This window comes from Schistocerca cancellata, chromosome 5, assembly GCF_023864275.1.
Source record: "Schistocerca cancellata isolate TAMUIC-IGC-003103 chromosome 5, iqSchCanc2.1, whole genome shotgun sequence".
Classification (NCBI taxonomy): Eukaryota; Metazoa; Arthropoda; class Insecta; order Orthoptera; family Acrididae; genus Schistocerca; species Schistocerca cancellata.
The window spans coordinates 38,184,206-38,197,414 of record NC_064630.1 but is presented as its reverse complement, the minus strand read 5'-3'; the positions used below and the strand labels follow the sequence as shown (position 1 = coordinate 38,197,414).

At 43.3% G+C, this 13,209-nt stretch overlaps 1 protein-coding gene across 1 annotated transcript in view; it reads right to left on the bottom strand.

Annotated features, from left to right (window-relative positions):
* The window catches only part of LOC126187459 (titin), a 947,541-nt gene that overhangs the window by 864,614 nt on the left and 69,718 nt on the right, over window positions 1-13,209 (bottom strand). The gene's annotated exons all lie outside the window — the stretch shown is intronic.

Below are 13,209 nucleotides of genomic sequence, written 5' to 3'. Positions count from 1 at the left end.
CTTCACCGATAAGTGTTGCATATGCCTTCAACCTGACAATCTTCGGAAATGTGTTTGGAGGCAATCCAGTCAGGCTGAATGCCTTAGAAACATTGTCCAGCGAGTGCAGCAAGGTGGAGGTTCCCTGCTGTTTTGGAGTGGCATTATGTGGGGCCGACGTACGCCCCTGGTGGTCATGGAAGGCGACGTAACGGCTGTACGATACGTGAATGCTATCCTCCGACCGATAGTGCAACCATATAGGCAGTATATTGGCGAAGCATTCGTCTTCATGGACGACAATTCGCGCTCCCATCGTGCACATCTTGTGAATGATTTCCTTCAGAATAACGACATCGCTCGACTAGAACATGCCTGGGATAGACTGAAAAGGGCTGTTTGTGAACGACATGACCCACCAACCTCTCTGAGGGATCTACGCTGAATCGCCGTTGAGGAGTGGGACAATCTAGACCAACAGTGCCTTGATGATCTTGTGGATAGTATGCCAAGAGGAATACAGGCATGTATCAATGCAAGAGGACCTGCTACTGGGTATTAGAGGTATCGGTGTGTATAGCAATCTGGACCACCACCTCTGAAGGTCTCGCCGTATGGTGGTACAAAATGCAATGTGTGGTTTTCATGAACAATAAAAATGGTGGAAAAGATGTCTATGGTGTTGCCTTCAGGGTTCCTGCGAGCCATAATCCGTAGGTAGCTGTCATCCACTGCAGAAGTAGCCCTTGGGCGGCCTGAGCGAGGCATGTCATCGAGAGTACCTGTCTTTCTGTATCTCCTCCATGTCCGAACAACATCGCTTTAGTTCGAAACGCCTGGACATTTCTCATTTTGAGAGCCCTTCCTGGCACAAAGTAACAATGCGGGCGTGATCGAACAGCGGTATTGACCGCCTAGGCATGGTTGTACTACAAACAACACGAGCCGTGTACGTCCTTCCTGGTGGAATGACTGGAAATGAACGGCTGTCGGACCCCCTCCGTCTAATAAGCGCTGCTCATGCATGCTTGTTTACATCTTTGGGTGGGTTTAGTGACATCGCTGAACAGTCAAAGGGACTGTGCCTGTGGTACAACATCCACAGTAAACGTCTATCTTCAGGAGTTCTGGGAACCGGGGTGATGCAAAACGCCGTCGGAGTGGCCGAGCGGTTCTAGGCGCTACAGTTTGGAACCGGGCGACCGCTACGATCGCAGGTTCGAATCCTACCTCGGGCATGGATGTGTGTAATGTCCCTAGGTTAGTTATGTTTAAGTAGTTCTAAGTTCTAGGGAACTGATGACCTCAGATGTTAAGTCCGATACTGCTCAGAGCCATTTGAACCATTTTTTGATGCGTGTAATTTTGTTGTACAAACAACGAATAAGCCATGTTATTAAAGAGTCCATACATCTGAATGTTCCCCACAGACTAAAACTATCTGGTCTCTAGTACGATCTTTTATTTTGATGGGTAGTGTTCGTAGGAATTAATGTGCCCAGACACACAATCCCCATAGAAAGCTTCAATTATGTAATTAGCTTTAATCTGATGCGGCTCAAAGTTCTAATCTACAAGGTTTTGCAAGAGTGCACACCTCCCTACAGAACGAAAAGCTCATTCTCATATCAAGTTATTATTTATCAAACACAGTTTTCGCCAGAACGAAACTACACTGTGCGACAGAATTAAAGATTCACGTTTTCGAAACCTCGTAATTGCCTCCCATTTCACCGCATAAGTCTGAAATTTTTGCTCAAAGGTGCCTACAATTGTACTCTGTAATGGTGCAAAATCATGGAGTTCTGCGACATCATCTTCTGGTTCGGCGACGCTTGAAACACCTGCGTGTCGACATACACGAAAAGAAGGCTACAGCTCAGTTCTTGTGAGCTGAAAGGTGGGTTAATGATGTCACACTGGCACCAAATTTCACCAAACGTTTGCCCAACGCCATCGTGGACGTGTCACATGATGAGAAGGTCGTCACACCCCCTCTTACCCACATTTTACTTCTCCCGTCTCTGTGATGGAGGTCAGAACCGCGACGCTGAGCGTTTAAGTCACGATATTTGCTTATGTGTGGCCGAGGAAAACATTTGAGAGACATCACAGCTCTGAATCGACAAAAAATAAAAGCCTGAAGACGTGGCACCCCTTCTGTTGGGGCATTGAATCCCACACATTTCGTGGTCAAAAACGACAGTTCGTATTGTGACTAGGAACAGGACGAAGTTCTTTAGAAACTTTGATACTGATGGCACCCTACGGAAGATAGACCGCTTCTGTACGGATATCATATTACTGCAGCCACACTGAACGTGACCTGACCAATTTGGAGTGTAGCACGACCACAATTTTTGCTCCAACGTACATCGTGGAACGATTATGGACCATTCAAAACCAATCAACGAAGTCTGAACGTGATCCGAAGCAGGAAAGAGTGTTATGCTGTTTCAGTCCTCCTTTTTCACGCCCCCCTTTGGGGTGATCATTGTGGGGTGGAGGAGGGGGTCGTAACATTGACACATGTGTGAATAAAATGTAAAGGGTCCCCCTAAATCACACCAGTTTGGCAACACCCTCAGCACCACCAGAGCACGTTCATTACGAAAATTAAAAATGTGCCAGTTCAGATACTTTGACACCCGTTCACCTGAGTGGTGCACTGGCGCGTGAGCGCAGGCAACCCCTTTGAATCCTCTTCGAAGGGGCTGCCTGGCCTCAAGCAGTAGAGCAGCATCGAGGAACCAGTCATTGACTTGGTTGTTGAAACGAGAAAGCCCTATCTAGAGCACCGCAAGAAAACATTTTTCATGTAAAAATTCGATTATAATTAAACATTATCACACAATTAAAAATGAACTTGACGTCTGGAATGCAGAATCGTGCGAGAGATCGACGTAAGCAGGGACAAATGTGGAAGAAGGAGGTGGAGGAGGGAGGCAAGAGGAAGAAGAAGAAGAAGAAGAAGAAGAAGAGGAAGAAGAGGAAGAAGACAGTAAGAATGACGTGTTCAAATAAAGTAGGAAAGAAGCTAAGTGTTTAGCGTACTGTCGACAGTGAGGTCATTGGAGATAGTGCACAAGCTCTGAGTAGCAAATCACTCGTGCCCTTTTCCAAGTAATCATCCCGGCATTTGCCTCAATAAGTCTAGGGAAATCACAGAAAACTTAAATCTTTATGCCCAGATGGTGATTTGAACCGTTGTCCTTCCAAATAAATACAAGTGTGCTAGCCACTAAGCCACATCGTTCGATCTCAAAGTGGGATGTGAAGATCTGTGTTGAAACATCTCGCTAACAAAGCCTGGGCAAAATTCTTATCAGAATGATGTAGATGGTCGCAGTACACGTATCACGACTCCCAGTAATACCTAACTTGGCAATGGATAGAGAGATTACAGATTTCGGAGTGTAAACAGATCGACGATCCCATTTCGTACGCAATATTTCGCCAACTGGCCCAATCACCATCGTCAAGCGCAGCATGCGACGACCTCAGATTTGCTAGCTGTTTGGACCCCAACCGGGCTTTGAGCAGTGACAGCGGAAGAAGCAATGGAGTGGAAAATTTTAAGAAAAGACAACTATCACTGTAAACAGTACATACAGCTGATGATATTGGACACAATGCTGGCAGAAATGAATCAATGCTGCTACGCAAAGAAACGGAAGGGCTCGTAACACTGGTTGTAAGACAGGTGACTTGAAAAACGAAAAGTTAAAGTGACTCATCATCCGTTATTCCGTTTATCGTACTTAAAACTGCGCGTTTGAGGATGCTACCACTGAAAATCCTTTGAGAGAGGCGAAGCTTTGAGACATTTTGTACCGACCTGCTCAAGGTGAAGCAGTGCATCGCGGTTGTAAACAGTTTGTTCAATAGGATGGGAGCGAGCAGCGGCGCTTGGTGGGAAGGCGCGTAAACAGTTTACCGCCGGCGTCTGTTCCTGCGGCGAGGAAGCGCTCGCCCCTGAGAGGACGGGATGTCTCAAACACAGCACACAAACGCGACGGGACGGCACAAAGGCCGCTTGTTCGTTAAATCGAACGGGAACCACAGAGACTCCAATAATATCAAGTGCCAGAGAAAGCTTGCCATTTCTGCAAACTCTTCGAGGCTATCGTTTCACTGGTTTCCGCAGTAGTTCTTTCTAAATGCCTATAACGATCTGGTTAGTAAATAACATTAAGCTCTTTCGTAAGCGCGTTTGAAAATAGATGCAAAGTGTATATACATTCGCAACGCAGAACGGCTTTTGATAAACGTATGTCGTCATGTAAACACTCAGTAAGGAATACGACACGTGACATTTTTATTAGAGCTCTGGTGATAAATGCTCAGCCGTCAAAACCTCTCAACACAATCGTTATGTTTAGTGCGATCAAGACAATTTTATTGAAAACGTATTTTATTAGGTTATACAGCGTGCACGAAGTGACAACGTCAAGTCTCATAAGATTAAAGTAGTCCTGTGAAACTTTTGAAAAAGAAGTTAGTTCTCGTCCAATACAGAGCAGAATATATGTTAAAACTTGAAGAAGTAAATCGCCTTTCGTGACTATTTTTGTTGTTACAGTTTTAGCTCTTTATTCAGGAAGACATACGAGAGACGCAAGCCTGTGATGGTTCAAATGGCTCTGAGCACTATGGGACTTAACATCTATGGTCATCAGTCCCCTAGAACTGAGAACTACTTAAACCTAACTAAGCTAAGGACATCACACAACACCCAGTCATCACGAGGCAGAGAAAATCCCTGACCCCGCCGGGAATCGAATCCGGGAACCCGGGCGCGGGAAGCGAGAACGCTACCGCACGACCACGAGCTGCGGACAAGCCTGTGATGGGCTGTGTGAGTGAAATACTTTTCTTGCTGACATATTACAAAAGTGCTACGTTATGCTTCCAGTTCGTACTAGGCCTCATTGCAACGCCAACAGACGTAACGTAAGTAATATATTCCACAGGGAAGAGGTATTTTAAATTACTGTCCATAACAACATCAGCGTTTGTTGAAGCGCATTTGTGACATTTATATGCATAGTTTAGACGTCGACAAACCTGAGTAACCAAAGTAGTGATTGTATGAAATCGCACCATTATTGATAATCATGCAGTGGCCCTTGTCACCTTCACATTCTCTGATGTTGCAACCACAGTACTACATCCTAACATGCTGACATTCTCGTCATACAACGTTTTGTCTTTAGAAGTCCATTTTATTCAACTGGCTACCATTACTCTCCGATGTTGAACAACCACAACTCGGAAGGCGAACTGCACTCGTACGAAAGCGTCGAAAAATACTACCCAACAGGCAGCTAACAAATTATTCTGATACGCTGGATTGATAAACTTTACATCGAAGAATATCTAGAAATCCCTCAGTACCTAAGGACTCACTGAGTCTGTAGACTAAGTGGAACGCGGAATGGGCCAACGAAGCGCGTTCGCTGTGGCATCCTGTTTCAAAATGGAATTTGCCATACGCCATCCACAGGCTAGACTCGACAAAGTGCATATCCAGAACTCAAATGGAGCCGCGCGGGATTAGCCGAGCGGTGTGAGGCGCCTCAATCATGGACTGTCCTCCCTCGGGCATGGGTGTGCGTGTGTTTGTTCTTAGCATAATTTACGTTAAGTAGTGTGTAAGCTTAGGGACTGATGACCTTAGCAATTAAGTCCCATAAGATTTCACACACATTTGAACATTTTTGAACTCAAATGGAGTACACAGCAATCAGCTGTATGTGCCAAACGATAAATAATACCTTCAGAGTTTATTGGGAATAAGAAACTTTATGCTGTGTACATAAACGTACAGAAAACATCCAGTGCAATTTTAATTTGCTGGCGTGAAACTTAAACCTGTTGACGACCCGTTCCAAGTATTGAGAAACGTCGTAGGAACAATATTTAAAACATTGTCTTACGACCGTTGTCTCTGCAACCCGCTAACGCTATCGACCAGGGGTAGCTACCCTTTTTAATTATCACCCACTTTTCTTATTCTGTTACAAGTAACTTTTTCTAACCACTACTGGTTTCACAGTAATGGTGTTTTACGAAGTAGGGAAGTAACTTTATAAAATTTTAAAGTGTAGTTGCCTATAGTTAAAGCATATAATAATAATTACTCGCCAGACACGTTGTCTCAAAAATTTATGGAACCCTGATGAAAACATTTTTAAACTCTCAGCACCTACCGTCTACAAAGACAGCTGGAACGCCCACTAGTGGCGTGCAGGGACCAGGCTGACTGCTGTTGCTTTGGACGGTAGACTAATTAGAAAAATTACAGTCCCTCTCGCGTGTACACGATATTAAACGCATTCACCTTAGAGAAGCATTGATTTATTTTAAGGGGAAAACCGTCATCAGTCACTGGATTGAACTGAACACCACAATTCTTTTGTAGGTATAGTCCTACTAAAGTAGTTATGGAGGTGCTATGACCTTGTCCTGCTCAGAGATTTTAAATAACTAGCCCAGCAAGTTTTAAGGGTCGTACAGGGCAGCGTACGCTCACCCCCACCCCCCTCACCCTGCCCCCCCCCCCCCCTCGTGTGCTGCAAGACATGTCAGTAACAAGTCATGGGTAGACTTGCAGTAAGTGAAAAATGACAAGAAAAATCCCGTTGCTGACTGAGGATCGATCGTCGTATCTGCGCAATCTTAGGTAGGCAGATTGGTTTCAGCTTAACGTCCCATCGACAGCGAGTCACTGGAGACAGAGCGGAAGGTCGGCTTACTGAAGGGTCGGGAAGGAACCACGCGCCTTTCGAAGAATCCATGCCTTAAGCGATTTAGGAAAATCACCGAAAACTTAAATCTGGATGGCCGGACAGGGATTTGAACCGTCGTCATCCCGAATATGAATCCCGTATGCTGACCACTGCGGCACGTCACTGACACTTACCCACTAACGCACTGAGTGTACGGCTTTCTGTGTTGTAATGTTTCACTGCATATGGCAAATTGACAAATGCCCTCCATTTTTAATGCTGCAGTCACCTTCACTTAAATACAGAATAAGCAATCATGGAAATATGTATACTTTTATTTTAAATGTGAGCGTTTTACGTTAGGTTTTACCGTGTCTGTTATTCATATCGAATGAAACAACACGTTTATTCTTACCATTCACTGTTAAAAAATACGTAAACAAAGACGGTGTCTAAGCATTAGGCGCAAAGAACGCATAGGAAAAGCAGAAACATTATTTCGAAGTCCGGAGAACGTATAGCAAAACAACCCACAAAGACCATAATAAAGTCGTTTTATGATTTATAAAATGTTGTAAAAGGAAAACGTCTTTGCGGGTTCATCTGATTCGATGCGTGGTTCAGTATAGCACAGATCGGTTTCCTGGTTCTAAAATGTTATAAAAAGAAAATTTTTTCGGTAATCTGAAGATGCCCTCCGAAGGTGAAACGTGCTGTTAATAAAAGAACAAACTGCAAACAAGACTGTTTCTGATTAAATTGTATACAATTTTTTTCTGTCAAATTTATTTATCTCAACTTCATTACTCGCTTACGTAATCAGATGAAATGTTACAAACATTAAGTGCAATAATTATGTTGCCAATAGTGGTAAAATCATATGTTTTGGCTGGGATTCAGAGATGCAGAGGATGAAAATATTGCGAGAAAGAGAGGTAAGATTTGGATATGCCAGAGCTGTGGGTCTGTTAAACTTAAATCTGTTTATAAATAAGTAAATGCTGAAGTAATACAATGATACTGAGTTACATACATGTAGATAGGTATACTCTTAATAATATAAACGTGTATTTTTATAACCCTCAGTATAACTGTATGAGCGTTACAGGAAATTCGTCTGATCAGGTTTTAACACTAAAAACGTCATTATTATATACAGGTACATATTTCAAGTAGGGTAGTTTTAAGTTTGTGCGCACATGAAATGTGTAACGTTTATTATTTGTTGTAAAAATCTTATTCTTGGTATAAAATCTTATCCTCTAGGGAATCTGTGTTGTCTGGCGCTCGATGAAAGATAACTGAATGAAACGGAATAAGTGAGGGAGTAAGAAAGACAGGTCTAGGCTGACATATTGAGAAGGATCGAACTTTCTACTATAATTACACTCAAACAATTGTTTAAGAAGGGCCTGCCGAGCCTAACATTACTGAAATTCCTGACACAGGATTTGGCCGCTAAAATTGTTACCGGGTGTTGTAAGGACCAAAATGCCGGCCGCGGTGGTCTAGCGGTTCTAGGCGCTCAGTCCGGAACCGCGGGACAGCTACGGTCGCAGGTTCGAATCCTGCCTCGGGCATGGATGTGTGTGATGTCCTTAGGTTAGTTAGGTTTAAGTAGTTCTAAGTTCTAGGGGACTGATGACCACAGATGTTAAGTCCCATAGTGCTCAGAGCCATTTTGTAAGGACCAAAATCACGGTTAATTGGATCTCACTATTCCATGCTCTCCTTCCATCACTGTGGGATAGCGCTGGGTTAGTCGCTCGCCATCTGTTCTACCTTACCTGGCTACTGTCAGAGTCAAGGCGCAATTTGCTTAAATTGTAACGCCGTTGTTGCACATAGGACGGTAAACCCAAATAGAAAAGAAAGTCCTGGCACTAAACAGTACGAAAACTCAAGAGCTTACCTCATTAGAATATTTATAGAATAAAATTTTTATTTTTAAGACCACTTGAAGAACAAAGGCGATCTCAGCCGTTATGTGCAAATATAAGTTTGTTTTTCACTCATACGTATAAACTTCAGTTGTCTGTCGAGATATCCCAGAAGTCAATGTCAAGCTGCGTATTAGCCATTCTCCACCCTACGCTTTATGCAGCTGGTGGTAATCCAACAACATCGATCTGAGAAGGAATCTGTTGGCGCACTATTGGAGGCCGTCATCGGTGTTTCTCTTGTCAGATGTCAGCTTCTTCTCATTCCTTTACCACGAGAGGAAGAGAGTTTCTAGAATTCATCACAGATATTCTCCTGTTAACGGTAAAAGAACATAGTCTTAAAATGTAAATACGAGTATATTTTCGTGAGAAAGATTTGAGTGGCGATCAGCCATTACTAAAGGAATAAAAAGAAGTGAAGGTTCAGCTTCTACTAAGATAACTGATACGCTGTGCTCTCTTCATAAGGCATGTCATATCAAAGTTTAAACTTGAGCTTTTGAGGATCGTTACCTAGATCCAACTGGCTGCCAGTTTGAGCCTCATAGATATCATTCACTGTCAAAAGTGTGAGATATCCCCATATTCCCCAGTCACACATCACAAGCAACATCTGTGAACATCGGCAGTGATGCTTTCAATAGAATGGCAAAGCAATGGCAAGCCAAAAGAATAAGTATATTAATTGTGTAGCCAACATTCAGAAGAAAATATGAGTGGTCGCTCACCACTGAGTCGAGTCCTTGGAGAGTGTTGAACTTTCTTTTAATAGAACTTCTTGAGAACAGTATAAACAGCTGAAACCAGACTATGAGTAAGGAAAAATGTAGCACAGCCTCCGAAAAAAGTTCTGCACTTGTAAAGAGGATATCGGAAACGTTCAAAGAAGCGCAGCTCATTTTGTACTATCACGAAATAGGGTAGAGAGTGTCATGCATATGATACATGAGTTGGGTTGGCAATAATTAAAACAAAGATGTTGTTAATTGTGAATAGATCTTTCTACGAAATTTCATTGTCCAACCTTCTCTCCCCGAATGCGAAAATATTTTTTAGATGCCCAGCAATGTAGGGTGAAATGATTATCGTAATACAATAACAGAAAAAAATGCTCACATGGAAAGATTTAGGTGTTCAAGAGTGTTAAGGTAGAGAAGTAGTGTGGAAGTGGTTCAGTGAACCCTATGCCACGCACTTAATGTGTGAATTGCAGAGTAGTCAAATGGTTCAAATGGCTCTGAGCACTATGCGACTTAACATCTGGGGTCATCAGTCCCCTAGAACTTAGAACTACTTAAACCTAACTAACCTAAGGACATCACACACATCCAGGCCCGAGACAGGATTCGAACCTGCGACCGTAGCGGTCGCGCGGTTCCAGACTGAAGCGCCTAGAATCGCTCTGCCACTCAGGCCGGCGCAGAGTAGTCATGTAGATAGATGGAAACAGACAATGAGACTTTTTATGCGACTCTTAAGCAGTTATATCGGCAATGAAAATTAAGCAATGGGGATTGCAGCAACCATAGAAAATTTATTGTGTGGAAACTGAATGGTATACATCCTCTGTAAGCAGAGACGTGACAGTAAGAACAAAACAAAGAAATGAATACTTCACACTAAAAAGTTAGTGTCTTCTGAATAACCACTCAAGAATGAGTGAGACGAACATGTCACGGCCTGACGAAAGTATTGTTAGTACACGTCTAATGCATTCTAGATTGAAGCGGCAAAGAAACTGGTATAGGCATGCGTATTCAATTACAGAGATGTGTAAACAGGCACAATACGGCGCTGCGGTCGCCAGCGCCTATATAAGACAAGTGACTGGCGCAATTGTTGCTGCTGCTGTAATGTCAGGTTATCAGTATTTAAGTGAGTTTGGACGCGGTGTTATAGCGATGGGACACAGCGTCTCTGAGGTAGCGATGAAGTGGGGATTTTCCTGTGCGACCATTTCACGAGTGCACCGTGGATATCAGGAATCCGGTAAAACATCAAATCTCCGATATCGCTGCGGCCGGAAAAAGATCCTGAAAGAAAGGGATCAACGACGACTGAAGAGGATCGTTCAGCGTGACAGAAGTGCAACCCTTCCACAAACTGCTGCAGATTTCAATGTTCGGCCGTCAACAAGTGTCAGTGTGAGAACCATTCAACAAAACATCATCGATATGGGCTTTCGGAGCCGAAGGCCCACTCGTGTACCCTTTATGACTGCACAACACAAAGCTTTATACCTCGCCTGGGCCCATCAACACCGACATTGGACTGTTGATGACTGGAGACATGTTGCCTCGTCGGACGAGTCTCGTTTCAAATTGTATGGATGGACGTGTACGGGTATGGACACAACCTCATAAATGCATGGACCCTGCATGTCAGCAGGGGACTGTTCAAGCTGATGGAGGCTCTGTGATAGTGTGGGGTGTGTGCAGTTGGAGTGATACGGGACCCTGGTACGTCTAGATACGAGTCTGACAGCTGACATGTAGGTAACCATCCTGTCAGTTCACCTGCATCCATTTATGACCGTTGTCCATTCCGACGGACATTGGCAATACCAGCAGGACAATGCGACAGCCTGTAACGCCGGAAATGCATATCCTCCTATTTACATCTATTGTAATATAAATTTTTTTCCTTATTTTTGTTACCTCAAAAATGGCTCTGAGCACTATGGGAGTCAACATCTTAGATCATAAGTCCCCTAGAACTTAGAACTACTTAAACCTAACTAACCTAAGTACATCACACACACCCATGCCCGAGGCAGGATTCGAACCTGCGACCGTAGCAGTCCCGCGGTTCCGGACTGCAGCGCCAGAACCGCTAGACCACCGCGGCCGGCTTTTGTTACCTGAAGATATGACATTTCTGTGCCTTTATATATTGTACAGTAATTGTTTTACTATTTGTATGTATATATTTATGCATTTATGTCGCTGTATGATTGTTTTGTTTTGTAAATAGTATTTGTATTTTAACGCTGGGTCTTGCCTAGGGAAAATTATGCTATCGAACGGTTACATCGGTAGGTCGTGTGGAGAACCAAAGTGTGTAGGATCTTTGGTAGTGTTAACTCTGCCGCGTGGAGCGCGGGCAGAGCGGAGTCAGGCTGGAGTAGAGGGGGTGGAGCAGGTGTGTTGAGTGACGCTCCCGCGAGTTGCCGCACTTTCGCGGTTTGCCAGCATGTAATTGCGCTCGACTTGCTATGTCAGTTTCTGACATGGTGTCGCGGACGGGAAGCATTAGCTAGCGCACATCAAGAGCCCGTTTCGGCTAGAGACCGTGTCGAGAGGAAGGCGCGCCAACATCCAGCTTCTGCAACAGCTACAGCTGACAATGAATGATTGTCACCACCTTCTCGACCGACGACTTCGAACCTTCAATCAACCAACAAGGAAGACTGGAAGCACGTAAAGTTTTAGAACTGTATGGGAGAACTGAGCTTTTAAAATTGTTGCATTTGCCTCACAAAATTACAGCAACTTAGCATGAACATTTGCTGCTCATTGTCCCAATTGCATTACCAAGTAGTGTCCCTTCCTTTTCCGGAATGAACCCGAGTGTCGTTGAAATTCAAACGCCAGCATTAAAGTAATATTATTCCACTTCACTGCTTTAATTTCAAAGTTCAGTTAAGGTATTCATAGATGGCTACAATGTTTAGATTACACAAGCACAAATTAAGAGTGCGAGTTTTGTTACCATATTTTAGCTTACCTGTGACTGCAGCTCAGCTTGGTACGTACTAAATTTTACTATTGTTAATTGTTCAGAATCATTTAATTCAAGTTCAAAGTTAAATCTCTTATTTCTAAATTGCATAGATTCAAGTAGCTTTTGAAATGATTGTTGAGGTAGTCCAAGACTAACCGCATTTTACTGAATTTCGATGTGCTTCAGAAAGAAAGCTCACTATTAACTTCAGTCACTAAATTAACTTTCGATTTTCCGGCTTTATTAATTCTTTTGCTAAATTAAGTCAGAGTGTAGCGAAATTTATTACTTCTGACAAACTTTCAGTTTTCACACAACACGTGTCAACCTTCAGTTGCCACGCCTCTAATGCTAATTATATGTGTAATAACCTTTCTTTTTCAGTTACTATAGTAATTGTCCTTAGGACTGGCGACCGTAATTTCCCCCAAATCTCAAATATATAATTACCGCTAGTTAATTGTTAACGTAACGGCTGCACATTTATTTTTCTTTATTAACTTTACCCCTTTTCAAAATTAATTTCCACCAGTTTCATTTGCATTCTTTCGTTGATTTAGATGTAACCCTTTCCTCCCTTTTTACCGACAGATTAACTTCGCTGTCGATTGCTTTTCCCAAATTTCCATTAGGTACACGCGGTTTAATTTTTACCGTCATTAAGGTCGATAAGTGAGGGGGAGGTTACAAGCTGGCCACCTAACTCCCCAGACACAGATGTATCTGGGATGTCTTCGGAAGAGATCTCGACACCCCCCCCCCCCTTTCGTAGTTTACGGATTTATGGACAGCCGTGCAGGATCAACGGTGTACTACTTGAGACATTAGTCGAG